General features: G+C 36.6%; 1 long non-coding RNA gene across 1 annotated transcript in view; it reads right to left on the bottom strand.

Annotated features, from left to right (window-relative positions):
* LOC309640440 overlaps positions 1-4,072 on the bottom strand; it is a 676,795-nt gene extending 672,723 nt beyond the window's left edge. The window contains exon 1 of the long non-coding RNA XR_014252221.1: positions 3,721-4,072. This is a non-coding gene — a long non-coding RNA (uncharacterized lncRNA). The remainder of the gene's footprint in view (positions 1-3,720) is intronic.
* Between the last annotated feature and the right edge of the window lie 19,452 nt (positions 4,073-23,524).

Below are 23,524 nucleotides of genomic sequence, written 5' to 3'. Positions count from 1 at the left end.
CACCATTAATCATTTGGGAAATGCAAATTAAACTATGAAATGCCACTATAAATACACTAGTATGGCTAAAATGAAAGAAACTTGTCATAACAAGTATCTGTGAGAATGCAGAACAACTGGAAAGCTCAAATGTTACTGGTATGGTTTCCGCATTAGAATATACTTTGCCAGTTTCTTATAAAGGTAAACACACTTACCATATGACCTAGTAATCCTAGGGTATTTATGCAAGAGAGAGGAAAATATACATCCACTCAAAGACTTGTACATGAAAGTTCATTAAATTTTATTCTTAATTCCCACAAACTGTAAACAACCCAAATGTCCGTCAACTGGTGAATGGATAAACAAATTGTGCTTAGATAAAGAAAACCTGAGATAAAAAATCATAAACTATATAATTGTGCTTATATAAAATTCCACAAAAGGCACATTTAATAATCAATAATTGCCAGGGTTAGGGTGGATGTGTGGAGGGGATTTAATGCAAAAGGGCACGATGTAACTTTTGGGGTGATGGAAATGTTCTCTGCAGTGACTGCAGTGGTAGTTATATGAGTACATATATTTGTCTCCAAACTTACTGTGCAATTAACTTAAAATTGATGAATTTTACTGTGTGCAGAGTATACCTCAATTAGACTGATTATAATATTCCTAGAAATGAATGATTATAAAAGCAGTACTTATAAAAACCTGTAGAATTCTGCAAAACCTATGCTTTGTGGAAATCTTATAGCCTTAAATATATGTATTAGAATGGTAGGAAGCATCAGAATGAATGAATTCAACATTCATCAGGAAAAATAATTTTAATTATTATAGAATACACCCAAAAGAAGAGAAACAAAAGAGGTAATAAAAGAAAAAGAAAAATTATAATATATTATAAGAACAAATATTAAAAAGGCATTAAAACAGATAAAAACTAAAACATTGGCAAGGTGACTCAGATTTTCATTGGTGAGTTTGCTGGTGCTTATTACATTATTAAAATATAATAAATACCAAACAAAAGTGTGCTAAGTACTGACAACACTGAGTATGTTCAGTGAACCAGGGTTTATTACTCATCTCATTCTGTGCATCGTAAGTACAATGGAGAAAAACGCAGTTTTGAAAAATCTTGATGTTTTACTTATAGACTCAAATAACAATAACCTAATATTATTTTTTAGATGTGTATTTATTTCAAGATGATATTGTATATTTGAATTTTCTATTTTCCAAATTTTTGAGAGAATATCTTTTAAAGAAAATAATAAAATTAATAACCATGTTAAATTTTATTATTTTTATTACTATTTCATGAACTTTTGAAATATGAGGATGAAACAACATGATACATGTTTGTGTGTGATTACGAATAAGTACTGTGAAATATTTCTGCCTAGGGAAGTTCTGGTAGCATGTATACACACACACACACACACACACACACACATATACATATATGTGTTTTATTTTGTACGGTATATATACCTTAGTATATTCCACATAAATGTACATATGTATTTTTTACACTTTCATTCCTCATTATAATAGTGGTAAATAATTTTTTAAAGGTTTCTGATATAAGTACTTATCTCTACCATTGAAGAAAAATGTGGCATATAGAGAATGAGTACAGTTTATGAAGAAAAACAGACTAAAACAGTTATGAAGTAAAACCATTGGAGAATATCAGTGTTAGCCCATTGCTTTCCTAATGCATGTGATTACAAAACGAGAAACGTAGTTTATTGCATCCTTCACTCTTTGAGACATGTAATTAAAGCACTTCTTCATTTCTTGGCAGACCCAGGGTTCTTTCATCTATGTTCCTACTATAGTGTGGATTCTTGTTATCATTTGCATCCAGTCAGTGGAGAAAGAAAGAATGTGCAACCGGCTACCCATCTTCTTAACCCTTGTCCCTGATATGGCACATAGCATTTCCATTTTATCCCAATGCCTATAATTCAGTGACATGTTCACACCTAACTGCAAAGAAGTCTGGGGCATGTAGTCAATTTGCGTGCCTAGGAAGAAGAGCAAATGGATTTAAGTAAACCACAGTCTCTGACATAGAAATCAATTCTGTGCTGTATTTTAACATCTGAATGATGTTAAGTGAAAAAGCTGAGTTTCTGTGGTAGAAAATACCTACATTATGGTGTCATAAGAATAGGATGAATTAAGATTCATTATACCTGGGCCCTATGCTGTCTCCACCTTTAACATCTGAGTAAATAGGCAAATCATTAAACTTTGGTTAAATTCCATTTTGAGTTTTGTGACTGAATTATCTCTAAGATTAGCTACAGCTCTAAAATGCTATAATTATACTTTTAACAGTTTTTGAGGTGTTGAGTGAGACTTCAATGTACAAACGTCCAGCAAATTGGAAAAAGGTGATGAGTACTTTATAAAATGAATATTAAGGTTCATAAGGATGATTTTTATTACATATCAGAGGTAAGCTATTCTTTTTCTAGGAATTATAGTGCAAGTAAGTATCGGTATTACATACCAATTGATTTTAGTCATACCAAATTACATACCAATTTGATTTAAAATTCGATATTTTTTCACCACTGTGTACTGACACCATTATTTCTGGCACATCGTAGGAACTCAGTAAATATGTGCTGAATGAAGAAATGCATGAATAAATAGATAAAATGAATTTAAATAAAATTTAACTCTTACAGCCTGAATTTGTATCAGAAATATCACTTACTCTACAGATCATCTCCATGATTAATCGAAAAAATACATAAATAAAATGCACATAAGAAAATACTCCTATAAAGCTTAATACTTAAGTGCAGTACACTCTGCCTTTTTCTTCAGAGCATGTTGTAAATGAATTCAGATTGGTCTAATAATTAAACTAAATCTAGCAAAAATCTGAAAAATTTAATTCCACAACTGGGACTGGTAAATGCACAGATATTACATAGTTCAAATGAAAAAGACTGCATTTTCCATAACGGATTACTTACTAGAATTGATATTTTTGGATGAATTTCCTAAGGGAAAGACCTAGAGAAGAAACGTAATATGTAAATGCAAAGAGATTTAGATTCTGAAGCTGGCAGAAAGCTTCAAGACACTGTGTGATAATTGACACATTTGGTCCTTTCATATTCTTGAATATAACTATCATCCCACTCCCACACCAACTTAGAGGAGAGTTTTCTTTTCTCAAATACTTATGGGAAGGAAAATGTTGGTTATATTCAAGTAAATGCAGGCAAATTTCTCCCACATATTTGTCTAATTCATTTTTTAAACATCTTTATTGGAGTATAATTGCTTTACAATTGTGTGTTAGTTTCTGCTTTATAACGAAGTGAATCAGTTATACATATACATATGTCCCCGTATCTCTTCCCTCTTCGTCTCCCTCCCTCTCACCCTCCCTATCCCACCCCTCTAGGTGGTCACAAAGCACCGAGCTGATCTCCCTGTGCTATGCGGCTGCTTCCCACTAGCTATCTATTTTACATTTGGTAGTGTATATATGTCCATGCCACTCTCTCACTTCGTCCCAGCTTACCCTTCCCACTCCCCGTGTCCTCAAGTCCAACCTCTATGTTTGTGTCTTTATTCCTTTCTTGCCCCTAGGTTCTTCAGAACCATTTTTATTTTTTTTTAGATTCCATATGTATGTGTTAATATATGGTATTTGTTTTTCTCTTTCTGACTTACTTCACGCTGTATGACAGACTCTACGTCCATCCACCTCACTACAAATAACTCAATTTCGTTTCCTTTTATGGCTGAGTAATATTCCATTGTATATATGTGCCACATCTTCTTTATCCATTCATCTGTTGATGGACACTTCGGTTGCTTCCATGTCCTGGCTATTGTAAATAGAGCTGCAATGAATATTGTGGTACATGACTCTTTTTGAATTATGGTTTTCTCAGGGTATATGCCCAGTAGTGGGATTGCTGGGTCGTATGGTAGTTCTATTTTTAGCTTTTTAAGGAACCGCCATACTGTTCTCCATAGTGGCTGTATCAATTTACATTCCTACCAACAGTGCAAGAGGGTTCCCTTTTCTCCACACCCTCTCCAGCATTTGTTGTTTGTCAATTTCTTGATGATGGCCGTTCTGACCAGTGTGAGAACAAACACATGATGTTGGCAATCTGTATAGCTTCTTTGGAGAAACGTCTTTTCAGGTCCTCTGTCCATTTTGGGATTGGGTTGTTTGTTTTTTTGATATTGAGCTGCATGAGCTGCTTGTAAATTTTGGAGATTAATCCTTTGTCAGTTGCTTCATTTGCAAATATTTTCTCCCATTCTGAGGATTGTCTTTTCGTCTTGTTTATGTTTTCCTTTGCTGTGCAAAAGCTTTTAAGTTTCATTAGGTCCCATTTGTTTCTTTTTGTTTTTATTTCCATTTCTCTAGGTGGTGGGTCAAAAAGGATCTTGCTGTGATTTATGTCATAGAGTGTTCTGCCTATATTTTCCTCTAAGAGTTTTATAGTGTCTGGCCTTACATTTAGGTCTTTATTCCATTTTGAGTTTATTTTTGTGTATGGTGTTAGGGAGTGTTCTAATTTCATCCTTTTACATGTAGCTGTCCAGTTTTCCCAGCACCACTTATTGAAGAGGCTGTCTTTTCTCCACTGTATATGCTTGCCTCCTTTATCAAAGATAAGGTGACCATATGTGCGTGAGTTTATCTCTGGGCTTTCTATCCTGTTCCATTGATCTATACTTCTGTTTTTGTGCCAGTACCAATATGGTCTTGATTACTGTAGCTTTGTAGTATAGTCTGAAGTCAGGGAGCCTGATTCCTCCAGCTCCATTTTTCTTTCTCAAGATTGCTTTGGCTATTCGGGGTCTTTTGTGTTTCCATACAAACTGTGAAATTTTTTGTTCTAGTTCTGTGAAAAATGCCTGTGGTAGTTTGATAGGGATTGCATTGAATCTGTAGATTGCTTTGGGTAGTAGAGTCATTTTCACAGTGTTGATTCTTCCAATCCAAGAGCATGGTATATCTCTCCATCTATTTGTATCATCTTTAATTTCTTTCATCAGTGTCTTATAATTTTCTGCATACAAGTCTTTTGTCTCCTTAGGTAGGTTTATTCCTAACTATTTTATTCATTTTGTTGCAATGGTAAATTGGAGTGTTCACTTAATTGCAATTTCAGATTTTTCATCATTAGTGTATAGGAATGCAAGAGATTTCTGTGCATTAATTTTGTATCCTGATACTTTTCCAGATTCAATGATTAGCTCTAGTAATTTTCTAGTGGCATCTTTAGGATTCTCTATGTATAGTATCATGTCATCTGCAAACAGTGAGAGCTTAACTTCTTCCTTTCCTATTTGGATTCCTTTTATTTCTTCTTCTTCTTTGATTGCTGTGGCTAAAACTTCCAAAACTATGTTGAATAATAGTGGTGAGAGTGGGCAACCTTGTCTTATTCCTGCTCTTAGTGGAAATGGTTTCAGTTTTTCACCATTGAGGACAATGTTGGCTGTGGGTTTGTCATATATGGCCTATATTATGTTGAGGCAAGTTCCCTCTATGCCTACTTTCTGGAGGGTTTTTAATCATAAATTGGTGTTGAATTTTGTCAAAAGCTTTTTCTGCATCTATTGAGATGATCATATGGTTTTTCTCCTTCAATTTGTTAATATGGTGTATCACACTGATTGATTTGCATAACTTGAAGAATCCTTGCATTCCTGGGATAAACTCCACTTGATCATGGTGTATGATCCTTTTAATGTGCTGTTCGATTTTGTTTGCTAGTATTTTGTTGAGGATTTTTGCATCTGTGTTCATCAGTGATATGGCCTGTAGTTTTCTTTCTTTGTGACATCTTTGTCTGGTTTTGGTATGAGGGTGATGGTGGCCTCGTAGAATGAGTTTGGGAGTGTTCCTCCCTCTGCTATATTTTGGAAGAGTTTGAGAAGGATAGGTGTTAGCTGCTCTCTAAATGTTTTATGCAAATCACCTGTGAAACCATCTGGTCCTGGACTTTTGTTTGTTGGAAGATTTTTAATCACAGTTTCAATTTCAGTGCTTGTGACTGGTCTGTTCATATTTTCTATTTCTTCCTGGTTCAATCTTGGAACGTTGTGCATTTCTAAGAATTTGTCCATTTCTTCCACGTTGTCCATTTTATTGGCATATAGTTGCTTGTAGTAATCTCTCATGATCCTTTGTATTTCTGCAGTGTCTGTTGTTAGTTCTCCTTTTTCATTTCTAATTCTATTGATTTGAGTCTTCTCCCTTTTTTTCTTGATGAGTCTGCCTAATGATTTATCAATTTTGTTTATCTTCTCAAAGAACCAGCTTTTAGTTTTATTGATCTTTGCTATCGTTTCCTTCATTTCTTTTTCATTTACTTCTGATCTGATCTTTACGATTTCTTTCCTTCTGCTAACTTTGGGGGATTTTTGTTCCTCTTTCTCTAATTGTTTTAGGTGTAAGGTTAGGTTGTTTATTTCAGATGTTTTTTGTTTCTTGAGGTAGGATTGTATTGCTATAAACTTCCCTCTGCAAACTGCTTTTGCTGCATCCCATAGGTTTTGGGTTGTGTTTTCATTGTTATTTGTTTCTAGGTATTTTTTGGGTTTCCTCTTTGACTTCTTCAGTGATCTCTTGGTTATTTAGTAGCATATTGTTTAGCCTCCATGTGTTAGTATTCTTTTTTTTTTAATAAATTTATTTATTTATATTTATTTTTGGCTGTGTTGGGTCTTCGTTTCTGTGCGATGGTGTTCTCCAGTTGCGGCAAGTGGGGGCCACTCTTCATCACGGTGCATGGGCCTCTCACCGTCGTGGCCTCTCCCGTTGCAGAGCACAGGCTCCAGACACACAGGCTCAGTAGTTGTGGCTCACAGGCTTAGTCGCTCCGCGGCATGTGGGATCTTCCCAGACCAGGGCTCGAACCCGTGTTCCCTGAATTGGCAGGCAGATTCTTAACCACTGCGCCACCAGGGAAGCCCGTGTTTGTATTTTTTACAGATTTTTCCCTGTAGTTGATATCTAGTCTCATAGCATTGTGGTCGGAAAAGATACTTGATATGATTTCAGTTTTCTTAAATTTACCAAGGCTTGATTTGTGCCCCAAGATATGATCTATCCTAGAGAATGTTCCATGAGCACTTGAGAAGAATGTGTATTCTGTTGTTTTTGGATGGAATGTCCTATAAATATCAATTAAGTCCATCTTGTTTAATGTATCATTTAAAGCTTGTGTTTCCTTATTTATTTTCATTTGGGATGATCTGTCCATTGGTGAAAGTGGGGTGTTAAAGTCTCCTATTATGATTGTGTTACTGTCAATTTCCCCTTTTATGGCTGATAGCATTTGTCTTATGTATTGAGGTGCTTCTATGTTGGGTGCATAAATATTTACAATTGTTATATCTTCTTCTTGGATTGACCCCTTGATCATATGTAGTGTCCTTCTTTGTCTCTTGTAATAGTCTTTGTTTTAACGTCTATTTTGCCTGATATGAGAATCGCTACTCCAGCTTTCTTTTGATTTCCATTTGCATGGAATATCTTTTTCCATCCCCTCACTTTCAGTCTGTATGTGTCCCTAGGTCTGAAATGGGTCTCTTGTAAACAACATATATACAGGTCTTGTTTTTGTATCCATTCAGACAGTCTATGTCTTTGGTTGGAGCATTTAATCCATTTACATTTAAGGTAATTATCAATATGTATGTTCCTATTCCCATTTTCTTAATTGTTTTGGGTTTGTTATTGTAGGTCTTTTCCTTCTCTTGTGTTTCCCGCCTAGAGAAGTTCCTTTAGTGTTTGTTGTAAAGCCAATTTGGTGGTGCTGAATTCTCTTAGCTTTTGCTTGTCTGTAAAGGTTTTAATTTCTCCATCAAATCTGAATGAGATCCTTCCTGGGTAGTATAATCTTGGTTGTAGGTTTTTCTCCTTCATCATTTTAAATATGTCCTGCCACTCCTTTCTGACTTGCAGAGTTTCTGCTGGAAGATCAGCTGCTAACCTTATGGGGTTTCCCTTGTATGTTATTTGTTGCTTTTCCCTTGATGATTTTAATATTTTTTCTTTGTATTTAATTTTTGATAGTTTGATTACTATGTGTCTTGGCGTGTTTCTCCTTGGATTTATCCTGTATGACACTCTCTGTGCTTCCAGGACTTGATTAACTATTTCCTTTCCCATATTAGTGAAGTTTTCAACTATAATCCCTTCAAATATTTTCTCAGTCCCTCCCTTTTTCTCTTCTTCTTCTGGGACCCCTATAATTCGAATGTTGGTGCATTTAATGTTGTCCCAGAGGTCTGAGACTGTCCTCAGCTCTTTTCATTCTTTTTTCTTTATCCTGCTCTGCAGTAGTTATTTCCACTATTTTATCTTCCAGGTCACTTATCCATTCTTCTGCCTCAGTTATTCTGCTATTGATCCCTTCTAGAGAATTTTTAATTTCATTTATTGTCTTGTTCATCACTGTTTGTTTGCTCTTTAGTTCTAGGTCCTTGTTAAACGTTTCTTGTATTTTCTCCATTCTATTTCCAAGATTTTGGATCATCTTTACTATCATTATTCTGAACTCTTTTTCAGGTAGACTGCCTATTTCCTCTTCATTTGTTAGGTCTGGTGGGTTTTTGCCTTGCTTCTTCATCTGCTATGTGTTTCTCTGTCTTTTCATTTTGCTTAACTTACTATGTTTGGGGTCTCCTTTTCACAGGCTGCAGGTTCATAGTTCCCGTTGTTTTTGGTGTCTGTCCCCAGTGGCTAAGGTTGGCTCAGTGGGTTGTGTAGTCTTCCTGGTGGAGGGCACTAGTGCCTGTGTTCTGGTGGATGGGGCTGGATCTTGTCTTTCTGGTGGGCAGGTCCACGTCTGGTGGTGTGTTTTGGGGTGTCTGTGGCCTTTTTATGATTTTAGGCAACCTCTCTACTAATGGATGGGGTTGTGTTCCTGTCTTGCTAGTTTTTTGGCATAGGGTGTCCAGCACTGGAGCTTGCTGGTCATTGAGTGGAGCTGGGTCTTGGCCTTGAGATCGAGATCTCTGGGAGATTTTCGCTGTTTGATATTACATGGAGCTGGGAGGTCTCTTGTGGACCAGTGTCCTGAACTTGGCTCTCCCACCTCAGAGGCACAGCCCTGATGCCTGGCTGGACCACCAAGAGCCTCTCATCCACACGGTCATGTGGCTGTAGGTAGGAGGCCTCAGTTCCTTGCCACATGGATTTCTCCTTAATGCTGCTTGAGTGTCCTCATGACATGGCAGCTGACTTACCCCAGGTTGAGTGATCCAGCCCGCTGTCCCCAGGACTGTCGTGGCTTCGGCTGCTGGGCCCCCTCCAGAGCCGGCAGCCTCAGTGAGGCTGTCCTTCCCATGGGCTCCAGGGCAGTTCAGTGAAAGCGGCGGGAAGGGACCCCAAGCCAGGAGTTCCAGCTCTGCTTCTAATTCATTTTTACATTTGGTCACTGTTTAAAATATTTTGATTGTATATATTTTATTTACCAGGTTTTTGAGATACAATGGATATATAACATTATGTTAGTTTCAGGTATACAACATAATTATTCAATATTTGTATACATTGTGAAATGATCACAATAGGCCTAGTTAACATCCGTCACCATACATAGTTACAAAATTTTTTCGTGTGAAGAAAATTTTTACAGTCTACTCTCTTACCAACTTTCAAATATAAAATAGAATGTTATTAACTATAGTCCCCATGTTGTATATTACATCCCCATAACTTATTTATTTCATAACTAGACGTTTGTATCTTTTGACATCTTTACCCATTTCACTCACACCCCCAACATCCCCCACCTCTGACAACCACCAATTTATTCTTTGTATCCATGAGCTCAGATTTTTTGTTAGTTTTTTAGATTCCAAATATAAGTGAGATCATATGGTATTTGTCTTTCTCTGACTTATTTCACTTAGTGTAATGCCCTCAAAGTCCATCCATGTTGACATAGGTGGCAATATTTCATTCTTTTTTTAGGCTGAATAATATTCCATTGTCTAAATAAAGCACATCTTCTTTAGCCATTTATGGACACAGGTTGTTTCCATATCTTGGTTATTATAAATGATGCTACAATGATCATGGGGGTGTCTATATCTTTTTGAGATTTTGTTTGTTTGTTTTCTTTAGATAAGTACTTAAAAGTGGAATTTGCTGAATTATATGGTAGTTCTATTTTTAATTTTTTGAGGAACCTCCATACTGTTTTCTATGATGGCTGTACCAATTTACATTCCCACCAACAGTGCACAAGGGTTCCCTTTTCTTCACATCCTCACCAACACTTGTTATTTCTAGTCTTTTTGATAACAGCCAGGTGTGACAGGTGTGAGGTGATATCTCATTGTGGTTTTTATTTGCATTTCCTTTATGATTAGTGATATTGGGCATTTTTTCATGCATGTGTTGGTCATCTGTATGTCTTCTTTGTAAAAATGTCTGTTCGGATCCTCTTTTTTTTTTTTTTTTTTTTTTGCTATTTAGTTGTATGAGTTCTTCATATAGTTTGGATATTAACCTCTTATCAGATATATGGTTTCCAAATATTTTCTCTCATTCAGTAGGTTGCCTTTTTATTTTGGTGGTGGTTTCCTTTGCTGTCCAGAAGCTTTTCAATTTGATGTAGTACCACTTGTTTATTTTTGCTTTTGTTGGTTTTTGCTTTTGGTGTCAAATCCAAATATGTGTGTGTGTGTGTGTGTGTGTGTGTGTGTGTGTGTGTGTGTGTGTGTGTATATATATATCTTCACTAAGACCAATGTCAAGGAGTTTGCTGCTTATATTTTCTTCTAGGAGTCTTATGTTCTCAGGTCATATATTTAAGTCTTAATTCATTTTGAGTTAGTTTTGTGTTTCGAATAAGGTAGTGTTCCAGTTTCATTCTTTTGCATGTGGCTGTTCAGTTTTCCCAGCACTATTTACTGAAGACACTGTCTTTTTCCCATTGTATATTCTTGGGTCCTTTGTAAGAAATCAGTTGAACATAGGTGTGTGTGGATTCATTTCTGGGTTTTCTATTCTGTTGCATTGATCTATATGTCTGTTGTTATGCCAATATTATACAGTTTTGATTACTATAGCTTTGTAATATGGTTTGAAATCAAAGAGCATGATGCCTCCAGCTTTCTTCTTCTTTCTCAAGATTGATTTGGCTATTCAGGGTCTTTTATGGTTCCAACTTCAACAAATATTTACCAAACATTTTCAGAACTATAGGTCTGAATACATACTAGTGACATAAAAACACAAAGATCCTGTCCTCATACAATGTATAATCCCCAATAAAAAACTCTACATTACAATATTGTATTGAGTAAAGGGAGTAAATAATTTAGCATTCATCAATTATAGAAAAGCAAAATATTAGAAAATTTAAATTAATATAAAGAAGAGATAAATTTCATGTAAAGAGTTAAATGAAGCGAGGTAATGGAAAGTTTAAAACCCATTTTCTTGGCCTCTTAGTATCCAAAAAGGTGTGAAAATGCTAGAAAAAATTACTATAGATCTAAAAATAGAAAGAAGCTAATTTGGAAGGTAGGTATTGTGAATTCCATTAATTCATTTAATCATTTGGTGAGTATTGATTTGAGTCCTTACTATGGGCCAAACATACAAAGGTTAAGATATTGCTTAGAAAAGAAATAAAATAATTACAATACAATGTAATAGAATTATAAAAAGAAGCACAAAACTGTAGAGAATATAGAATGGTCACTTAATATAGGCAAGCCAATGCCATAATTTAAGAGAACTTGGACATGTAAGAGAACATTTCCAGGAGAATCATTGTCTAAAACAGATATGGAGACCTTCAAGATGGCAGAGGAGTAAGATGTGGAGATCACCTTCCTCCCCACAAATACATCAGAAATACATCTACATGTGGAACAACTCCTACAGAACACCTACTAAATGCTGGCAGAAGACCTCAGACTTCCCAAAAGAAAAGAAACTCCCCATGTACCAGAGTAGGGCAAAAGAAAAAAGAAAAAACAGAGACAAAAGTATAGGGATGGGACCTGCACCTCTGGGAGGAGCTGTGAAGGAGGAAAGGTTTCCACACACTAGGACGCCCCTTCACTGGCAGACACCAGGGTTGGGGGAAGCTTCAGAGCCACGGAGGAGAGCAGAGCAACAGGGGTGCAGAGGGCAAAGCGGAGAGATTCCCGCACAGAGGATCAGTGCCGACCAGCACTCACCAGCCCGAGAGGCTTGTCTGCTCACCCACCGGGGCAGGTGGGGGCTGGGAGCTGAGGCTCAGGCTTTGGAGGTCAGATCCCAGGGAGAGGACCAGGGTTGGCTGCGGGAACACAGCCTGAAGGGGGCTAGTGCACCACAGCTAGCCAGAGGGGGTCCGGGAAAAAGTCTGGTAGTGTCTAAGAGGCAAGAGATCATTGTTTTGGGGTGCACGAGGAGAGGGGATTCAGAGCACCACTTAAACGAGCTCCAGAGATGGGTGCGAGCCGTGGCTATCAGCGCGGACCCAAGAGACGGGCATGAGATGCTAAGGCTGCTGCTGCCGCCGCCAAGAAGCCTGTGTGCAAGTACATGTCACTATCCACACCTCTCCTCCCAGGATCCTGTGCAGCCTGCCACTGTCAGGGTCCTGTGATCCAGGGACAACTTCCCCGGGAGAACACACAGCATGCCTCAGGCTGTTGCAACGTCACGCTGGCCTCTGCCGCCACAGGCTTGCCCCACATTCCATACCCCTCCCCCCACCCCCGGCCTGAGTGAGCCAGAGCCCCCTAATCAGCTGCTCCTTTAACCCCGTCCTGTCTGAGCAAAGAACAGATGCCCTCCGGTGACCTACATGCAGAGGCGGGGCCAAATCCAAAGCTGAACCCCAGGAGCTGTGCAAACAAAGAAGAGAAAGGGAAATCTCTCCCAGCAGCCTCAGGAGCAGCAGATTAAATCTTCACAATCAACTTGATGTACGCTGCATCTGTGGAATACCTGAATAGACAACGAATCATCCCAAAATTGAGGTGGTGGACTTTGGGAGCAACTGTAGATTTGGGGCTTGCTTTCTGCATCTAATTTGTTTCTCTTTTTATGTTTATCTTAGTTTAGTATTTAGAGTTTATTATCATTGATAGATTTGTTTATTGATTTGGTTGCTCTCTTCCTTTTTTTTTATATATAGATATATATATTTTTTTCCTTTTTCTCTTTTTGTGAGTGTGTATGTGTATGCTTCTTTGTGTGATTTTGTCTGTATAGCTTTGCTTTTACCATTTGTCCTAGGGTTCTCTCTGTCCATTTTTTTGTTGTTGTTGTTGTTGTTTTGGGTTTTTTTAGTATACTTTTTAGCACTTGTTTTCATAGGTGGATTTAATTTTTGTTTTGGTTGCTCTCTTTCTTTCTATTTTTTTATTACTTAAAAATTTTTTTATTTTTAATAATGTTTTATTTTAATAACTCTTTCTTTCTTCCTTCCTTTCTTCCTTCCTTCCTTCCTTCCTTCCTTCCTTCCTTCCTTCCTTTCTTCCTTCCTTCCTTTCTTTCTTTCTTTCTTTTCTCTCTCTCTCTCTCTCTTTCTTTCTTTCTTTCTTTCTTTCTTCTCCCTTTTCTTCTGAGCCATATGGTTGACAGGGTCTTGGTGCTCCAGCCAAGTGTCAGGCCTGTGACTCTGAGGTGGGAGAGCCAACTTCAGGACATTGGTCCACCTGAGACCTCCTGACTCCACGTAATATCAAACTGTGAAAGCTCTCCCAGAGATCTCCATCTCAACGCTAAAACCCAGCTCCACTCAACGACCAGCAGGCTACAGTGCTGGACACCCTATGCCAAACAACTATCAAGACAGGAACACAACCCCACCCATTAGCATAGAGGCTGCCTAAAATCATAATAGGGTCACAGGCACCCCAAAACACACCACCAGATGAGGTCTGCCCACCAGAAAAAGAAGGTCCAGCCTCATCCACCAGAACACAGACACCAGTTCCCTCTACCAGGAAGCCTACACAACCTGCTGAACCAACCTTAGCCACTGTGGGCAGACACCAAAAACAATGGGAATTATGAACCCGCAGCCTGCAAAAGGAGACCCCAAACACAGTAAGTTAAGCAGAATGAAAAGACAGAGAAAAACACAGCAGATGAAGGAACAAGGTAAAAACCCACCAGACCAAACAAATGAAGAGGAAATAAGCAGTCTACCTGAAGAAGAATTCAGAGCAATGATAGTAAAGATGATCCAAAATCTTGGAAATAGAATGGAGAAAATACAAGAAACGTTTTACAAGGACCTAGAAGAACTAAAGGGCAAACAAACAATGATGAACAACACAATAAATGAAATTAAAAATTCTCTAGAAGGAATCAATAGCAGAATAACTGAGGCAGAAGGACGGATAAGTGACCTGGAAGATAAAATAGTGGAAATAAGTACCACAGAGAAGAATAAAGAAAAAAGAATGAAAACAATTGAGGACAGTCTCAGAGACCTCTGGGACAACATTAAACTCACCAACGTTCGAATTATAGGGGTCCCAGAAGAAAAATAGAAAAAGAAAAGTACTGAGAAAATATTTGAAGAGATTATAGTTGAAAACTTCACTAATATGGGAAAGGAAATAGTTAATCAAGTCCAGGAAGCACAGAGAGTCCCATACAGGATAAATCCAAGGAGAAACATGCCAAGACACATAGTAATCAAACTATCAAAAATTAAATACACAGAAAAAATATTAAAATCATCAAGGGAAAAGCAACAAATAACATACAAGGGAACCCCCATAAGGTTAGCAGCTGATCTTTCAGCAGAAACTCTGCAAGCCAGAAGGGAGTGGCAGGACATATTTAAAGTGAAGAAAGGGAAGAACCTACAACTAAGATTACTCTACCCAGGAAGGATCTCATTCAGATTTGATGGAGAAATTAAAACCTTTACAGACAAGCAAAAGCTAAGGGAATTCTGTACCACCAAACCAGCTTTACAACAAATGCTAAAGGAACTTCTCTGGGAAGGAAACACAAGAGAAGGAAAAGACCTACAATAACAAACCCAAAACAATTAAGAAAATGGTAATAGGAACATACATGTTGATAATTACCTTAAATGTAAATGGTTTAAATGCTCCAACCAAAGACATAGACTGGCTGAATGGATACAAAAACAAGACCTCTAAATATGCTGTCTACAAGAGACCCACTTCAGACCTAGGGACACATACAGACTGAAAGGGGATGGAAAAAGATATTCCATGCAAATGGAAATCAAAAGAAAGCTGGAGTAGCAATTCTCATATCAGACAAAATAGACTTTAAAATAAAGACTATTACAAGGACAAAGAAGGACACTACATAATGATCAGGGGATCAATCCAAGAAGAAGATATAACAATTGTAAATATTTATGCACCCAACATAGGAGCACCTCAATACATAAGGCAAATACTAACAGCCATAAAAGGGGAAATCGACAGTAACACAATCATAGTAGGGGACTTTAACACCCCACTTTCCCCAATGCACAGATCATCCAAAATGAAAATATAAGGAAACACAAGCTTTAAATGATAGATTAAACAAGATGGACTTAATTGATATTTATAGGACATTCCATTCAAAAACAACAGAATAAACTTTCTTCTCAAGTGTTCATGGAACATTCTCCAGGATAGATCATATCTTGGGTCACAAAGCAAGCCTTGGTAAATTTAAGAAAATTGAAGTCGTATCAAGTATCTTTTCCAACCACAATGCTATGAGACTAGATATCAATTACGGGAAAAATTCTGTAAAATATAAAACAGGTATGGTACAGAAAATGGGCTAAATTTGGACTAGAGATTCAAATCTGGCAGCTCAATGTGAAGTTGGATATGTGACATCAACTCCCTGAGTCTAAATTTCCTCATACATTTCAAGAAGTTATACCTACTGGAATGGTTGTTGCAAGGATTTAATACATTGGCTAATGGTCTAGTATACGGTAGATGGTGATGGTAAATGGTGATCAGTGTTAGGATTATTTGCAGAGTCTTAAACTCAAGTAAGAGTAGTCAAGGATGTTCCAGATAAAGAAAAGCACAAATGGCATGAGCTAGAATAATAGAATGCCTTTATATTAGGTCCCTAGGGAACAGTTGACAAGCTGCTAGTAGGTGGACTGAATAGAGAAAAGAGTACAGAGAATGAATTCAGAGAGGTGAAGTGTTGGAGTTAGATAGTGAAGGACTTGTGTGATATTCTAAGGAGTGATGCAGAACCAAATTTCTGTTACAGAAAATTATTCTGGTGGCAACTGGAGGGTGAATTGGAAATGGAGCATTATGGCAGTTATAGAGATCATATACAAAGCATTTGGAGGCATGCATCCACTCCTCCTGTGTACCAGGCACAATGATAGGTGATATTGATGCATAAATGAAGAGATAGCTACTTTTAAGTCCAGGAGAGAAATTGTGAAGCATGAAATAGTGGAAGCAGAGGTAATGAAGATTTGGGAGAGCTTTGGAAGCATAATGGACAAGAGTATATGACCAAGTGGGTGTGGGATATGAGAGACAGAGAAAAGTCAGGATGACTCTGGAGCTTCTGATTGAAGCCTGTGGGTAAGCTACAGGCAGGACAGCAGGGGGGAAGAACATGGTCTCCAGAGACTGCTTGGGCCCAAATCCTGGCTTCATCGTTTTGTAGATGACATACCTTGGGTAAGTAAGTAGCTCCTCCACTTACTAGCAATATGCCTGGGGTGGAACAGGGGAGACTTGAAGCTCAGTAAAGTGAAGAAATCTCCCTAGAGTAAAACTTTTGATAATATATTAAAGAGCTTGAGACAGAAATACAAACAAGGTATGTGGTTAACGCTTTGGCTGCTTCAGTGCTCAAAGCCGGAGCCCCTAGCTACATGTGGCTATTTAAGCTTAAGTTAAGTTTAGCGCTTTAGTCACAGTAGTCATACTTCAAATGCTCAGTAGCTACATGTGTCTAGTGGCTGCCATATTAGACAGTTGTACAAACTATTTTCATCATTACACAAAGATCAACTAGACAGCACTGGGTTACTCCAAAAACTTATAAGGAGAAAGATTAGAGGATTTTAAAGAGAGGTTTGGGGTTCCTGAAACTTTTAAAGTAAGCCTACAGTGCAGAAAAATTTGTTCTATGTGAATGTTTACTGAAAGCCCCTCTCTGCTGAAGAGACTTAATCAGGCACATGAGTGTACTTGGTATTCATATATCCTTCAGTCACATTCTATCCACCTGATGTTTGTCCAGTGGGTTAATAAACAAACAATATTCATCAGCTCAACATCACAGTTTTCCACTCAATCAGTGCTGACCTTGCTGTACTACACTTAAGAACCCAATTTTTCAGTAACAACCACCAACCCTGAACCCCCAATTCAATACCATACAACAAAGGGTGCAGCCAGCTAGATACCTGGTATCAAGCTTATGACATTGGACAGCTTCTATTTGAAGGAAGCTTGGAAGAGACATGTACTCTAGATTGAGATTTGTTTTCTTTGCTCATCATGTTATGCCAGCACAAACATTCATGGGCTTGCTAAATGCCTTATCCACTCTCTTGGTATGATGGTATCATTGCTTTAAGGAAATCATCTTATGGAAAAAGTAAAATTCAAAACCTTATCAGTTAACTGATCATCAAAAAGCAGCTAAAATAAAATTTCTATTAAAAATGCATTTCTCCAACACAAGGAGTCAAATCATTTTTAGGCTTGGACAGTATCTCATACCTAGAGGATGTGGTAAATGGTTTGTATTTTTGTCATCTTTTTCTCATAACCAGAACTCAAGTGTCAGGTCTCCTAGCATGGAATTTGACATGCAGCCTGCCCTTAGGAAACCAAATGATCCACTTGTGTGCTTTTTTGTTTTTATTTGTATAACTGAACCAATATCTCCACCAGTTAAAAACTGATACTGCTACTTGGCCTTTTGGGGTTCTTCATGCCACTTACTGAGCAATCCCAAATGGAAGTTTATATAGTTGATATGGGCAGTGGATCTGTTTTAAGAAAAACTGGGTTATAATTCCTACAGTCCAGGAATTCCAACCCTCCTTCTTGTTCTCTACATATTCTCTTTCATACTTATTACATTCTAACATTATATAAAATTTACTCATTAGTGTTTAGTGTTTATCATATATCACTTCATGCTTAAATATAAGTGACTCAAGGACAGAGATCTCTGTCTTCTTTTGTCTACCAAAGATTTCCACTGTATAGAACCGTGCCTAAAATGTATCAGTTATTAAATATATATATATATTTTTTGAGAGAATTGAAGCATGAATGGAATCAGAGACTCCCCTAGTTTCAACTGTTCCATTATAAAAGAAATGGAAGACTATTGCAATCCATTACAAGTACGATAAGTGTAAAGCTCACATCCCACGAGAATATTTTGGGCCATCCTTCAAAGTTGAAACAAACATGGTCAAGGTTCTGGCTAAAGGCAAAAGTAATAATGAGTTGGCAAAAGAGTTAAAAACCATGAATATCAACTATGGCCCCATGACAAAAGGGAACCACACCTGCAGAAAGAGAGTAGATTGTTTATGGTTGTATTTTTCATTGTTTTCTCTGTTTTACTAGCATTTATAGATCATTTTTATTGAGATGGGTTAATAATAGACTTAAGGAAATAAAAGGTGCCACCTAAAAATCTTGGGCTTAGACACCTAAACTCTTACAGCTGTCTGCAATAACTGATGAGATTTGTGGATTGCTTGCCTTTCTGGGGGGAATTGGGTATGTTTGCAGTTTTAAGGTTGATTATGTTATGGGGGAATATTATTTTTAGAAATGTAATATAGTTAGAAGATATATGAGGAAATGAGGTAGCCAAGGGGGTAATTTTGTAAACATTTCATGGTTTGGGGTACCATCAACATTGACCCCTCCTTCTACTGGTAAAAAAGGAAACTTCATGTCTAATATCTGTTTCATTTTTCACTATGGAGACTGAGGGAAATGGCACCTAATGGCAGCAAATGTACATAAAAGTATCTAAAGCTCAGCCTTGGGTGTTGTATCTGAAATGAATTATGTAAAGGCAGTAAGATGGTTGGTATTTATTAAAGTCAGCTGTGACTGTGTCCAGACACAGAAATACCCTGGCTATTTATTTAGCAAGTATACATATAGGTCTTACTATGTGTCAAGTCCAGCTCTAAGTGTTTTACAAATATTAACTCATTTGGAAACTTGTATTAGTCTCTGCCAAATATTCTGGACTTGTAGTAGGATTGTACTCTCTGATGTCCTTCTGGTGTAACCAAGTGACCAGTTTGGGCCAGGGAGTTTTAAGTAGAAGGGATGTGTGTCATTTTTAGGCCTACCAACTAGTTGTCAATAAGATAACTTCCAGTCCTCTTTCACCTTTGTTGTGGCCATTGATAATACTCCAGAGAATGGCTCCTTCTTCAGCCTGGATTTAAGAGTGCAGATGATGGAGCTGTCAGTTAGCCAAACCATAATGAACATGTTCCATGAGCATGAAATGAATATTTTAAAGTTAGTGAGATTTGGGGGGTTGTTTGTTACCAGAGCATAGCTTTCCCTAGCCTAATACAAATTCCTATGTGGTAGGTACTCTTATTCCCATTCATAGGGAAAACCGACCCACAGAGAGGTTAAGTAATTTCCACAAGGTCATACAGTAGGAAGCAGGATTCAAGTTCAGCTAAGTTAGCTTCAGAGTCCATATTCTTAACTGGTAGGCTCTGCATCCTCTATAGGCTGCCATTTATAAAAGATGGTTTCTGTTCTTTCTGATTTTTGTACTTCCAGCCTTGCCTTATACCTGTGTACCTTCCAAGTCTTTCCATTAGCTCCCCATTATTAGCATGGGTACTCCAACAAATAAAATTTTTCTTTCTTAAAATAGAGTTGTTTTGGTGCTTATAACCAAGAACCCCAAAAGAAATATGTGAATGCTTTTACCTATTAAAAGCAATAGGTATTCACTGAAGGAGTTTAAGCTGATGAAATACATGATCCAATTGCATTAAAATAAGCCAAATAACCTGTTTTAAAAAACTAAAATTAGAAGTGTATTTTACAAATTAGAAGTGTATGGAAACAAATTGATTAAATATATTGATAGAATGTCTCAAAATTTCCCATAAATCTCAGAGAATTTTAAATATTAGAAAAACACAATATGGTGATACTGTGTTCTCATTACGATGCTAACCTCAAATAATCCCAACTCAGGCATAATATATAGTCTCTCCCATCCTGAGAAATGGTTTCCGTAATGGTGTGACTAAGGAAATATATTCTGAAAGCTCCACAGAACTACTTTTCTATTCACTATTGATTTTTAAAGTGTTTTCACAAGTTCTGATTGTATGTTTGGAACTCTATTTTAAAGGTAACAAAATAAGTTCTGAAAAAGCAAGACTGGATTTAACATCTAATAAAACTGCCAATTGCTTTTCAATTTGTTAGTTGAAAAAAATATCTAGATAGTAAATTGAAAGTTTTTATATCTATCATTGAAAAGTGGTATTTGTCTCCAGACTAAGATAGAAGTATGTTATGCAGAAGCCTAAGAAAATTTTTATTTACAATGGCTCAAACTCAGTACCTATCTCTTAGAAGTGAGACAGTACATCAATACATATTGCCAATTCTGTCTTTTATTGTTTCCATAATTGCCAGACTCCTTGTCAGATTTTAAAAATCTGAAAATAATCAAAGCAAAATAGCAATTTCACCCATTACACTTGAAAATTTCAGCAACAGTTCCTTGTTATTTGTATATACTGAGCCCTTCCTCGAGAATATAGGTCTAGATGTTATCACATAAAACCAACAATAATTTTTAGGTTTTAGGGTTCCCAAGATAATAAAAGAATACGCAGATAATAGATTACAAGGAAGATAAATTTCTTTTAGGCCGTGTAAAAGACAGAAACTATGCTTATAATGCTTTTTTCTGCTTTTTTGTAGAAGAGTTGGATATATTCATTTTTATGTGTGTATGTTTATTGTGATTTGCTATTATGGGTTTTTTTTTCAATCATCCCAATTGCAATGATTTCTCCTTTCTCAGTGAACAGAGAATATTAATAAATCTAGGGCTATTGTTCCCAAGCGAGTTTTGCCAGAAGGTCAGTTCATTCTTTTCTGTAAAAATACATGTACATGTTTGCACTAAGGAAGGATGAATTAACATATGCAAATCCTATGATTTTTTTTTTTTTTTTTTTTTTGTAGATCTTACTTCATGACCCTGTTGTCTTAATCTACTTAAAGTGAGGTTTGTCCCTTTGTTTCAGGTCTGATAAGATTGCTAAGCAAGGACCTTTGTTTAGCAAGTACTGTTGGGAATAAAATCTAGGGATGCTGTGAATAAATTTGGGTCATTAACATAACCTAGTCATGCTATAAATTTTTATCATAACCTCTCTTCAGTGATGATTGGAATGGTCTGAGATCTGCCTGCTGAGGTATAACTGTAAGCCAGAGGCTACCTCGGTTTGCCCCTGTACACAGGCCTGACAGCTAAGATGCCCAGGACCACTTAGGCCTTGAAGGTGTCGACTATCAGAAAGAGGCCTGAAAACAGTCATGGAATAACTAAGTATGGTCTGGATATTACTTTGAGCAGAAAGAAGTAGTTTGGAGGCCCCAAAACAATGAATTGACAGTGTCTATTTAGAATCCAGTAATAAGCACTTGAAATATGAGCAATTAAGGTGATTTTAATACTTTTTACTATATTTCTCTGATAGTGAATATGAAAGGACTGGGCTTTTATTGTTTGTGTTGGGAATTTTATTGTTCTCATTAATTTCACCAACTGTCTACATTCTTGTTGTGTGATTATTACATGAACAAGAATGTAACAGTGAAAAGAACAAGCATTAATTCAACTAAGGTTACCTTTGAAGTCTGTCGACTGTACATTGTCTTAGTGTCCTAATAAGGAGAGAATATGGTTTATAATTATATTGTTTATTTACCTAAAGAACAGGAAGATCTAAACATATGGCTCAAACTCACAATTAGATGATTCCTTGCAGTGAGCTCAGTAATCCTTGATAATTTTATACAAACTGACATTTGGCTAAACCTGTGACAAGGAAAAAAGCAAATTTTCTTTGGAAAATAAGTGAATAATCTCCTAGGATCTAGAAACTGGGCAAAATAGGAAGTACAGGCTAAAAATTAAGACTTTCTGTCTGCATATAAGCTCATAAGTTTTATAGCACTTTCCTTCCTCCAGATTTTCAGCAAGCCTATAATCTACAGCAGCCCTTAGATCCCATTCACTTTGCCTTATGCACTTGTTTATTTTTCTTGAAAATTCCCCAGACATTTTTCTTAACAGGTGATTTTTCAATGAAATGTCATTTTGGCTTTTTGTGAGTATCCTTAGTGGCATGTACCAAATGACTCATTTCATTTGTGACCAGAGCCAAATTCAAATTTAATTTTCCAGAGGGGACAAGTTAATGTATAACCTATTGTGCCACCTGGCATCCTAAATTAAATTTCCTGAAGTGTTTTCACTGAAAACAGAATCAGGTTTATTGTTTTGTAAAGACATTTTCAGCTGTCAGCTGTGACTTCAATCACTTTTTTAGTTATATAATTAACCCATTTGTTATAATTAATAAGTAATAAATACTCAGAATTCTAAATTTTGAAAATGACAATTGGGTTATTTAGGTCTATGGAACTGCCATGGCCTATATTCTGAACTAGAGAAATACTAAAACCTCTTAACTGAACTTCCATTATTCATCCTATACTGAGATTTGTGCCTCATGAATACTATCCTAAATTGTTCTTTTGAGGTTCAAACCCAAACCAATTTAATTCCAAAGCTCATATATTTTTCTATTACATGATGTTTGAGTTAAAGGTGTTCTGTTAATGTTTATGGAAAGCATGAACATTATAAAGTTAAAAATAGAAAGAAGAGTTTTCAGACCACTTCAAAATGGCATCTAGACACAAAGTCGTAATAGTATTGTATATGTTAAAAAAGTGAGACTTAATAAAGTTTCTTTACATAAAGATTTCTGAGTTATTAAGCCACTTGCTGTTCATAGTAGCCTGGTATGTTACCAAAAGACTATAATTATAATATAATATGTGTCTTGTAACTCACCAGTTTACATTCTAGCAGCAGCTTGCTCATTTATGTCCAGATATTCAAGATTGTTCTGTATGTTTGACTAAACCCTGAATGAGCCATTTTAAATAGTAAACAACATATTTTACACTGCATTATTTTGAAAAAAAAATAAGAATTTATGAATTAAATGATATTTTGTTCTCTATTCTTATTTTAGAATCAGTTATTCCCTTTCTTATTCTCATCAGAAGCTAAAACTACAGACCCTGAATCAGACAAGGCTTTAAATTCCAGGCCCACAATCTCTTAGCTGAATAACTTTGGGAAGTAGTGTAACCTCTCTGGGTTATAGTTATACAATGGGAATAATAATAATAATAATAATACTGACCTCATTTGGTAATTAGGAGCATTAGGCAATTTTTATTTATGTAAAGA

The sequence above is a fragment of the Balaenoptera physalus genome, assembly GCF_965194825.1.
Source record: "Balaenoptera physalus genome assembly, chromosome: 13".
Classification (NCBI taxonomy): domain Eukaryota; kingdom Metazoa; phylum Chordata; class Mammalia; order Artiodactyla; family Balaenopteridae; genus Balaenoptera; species Balaenoptera physalus.
This window is presented reverse-complemented; position numbering and strand designations above follow the sequence as displayed.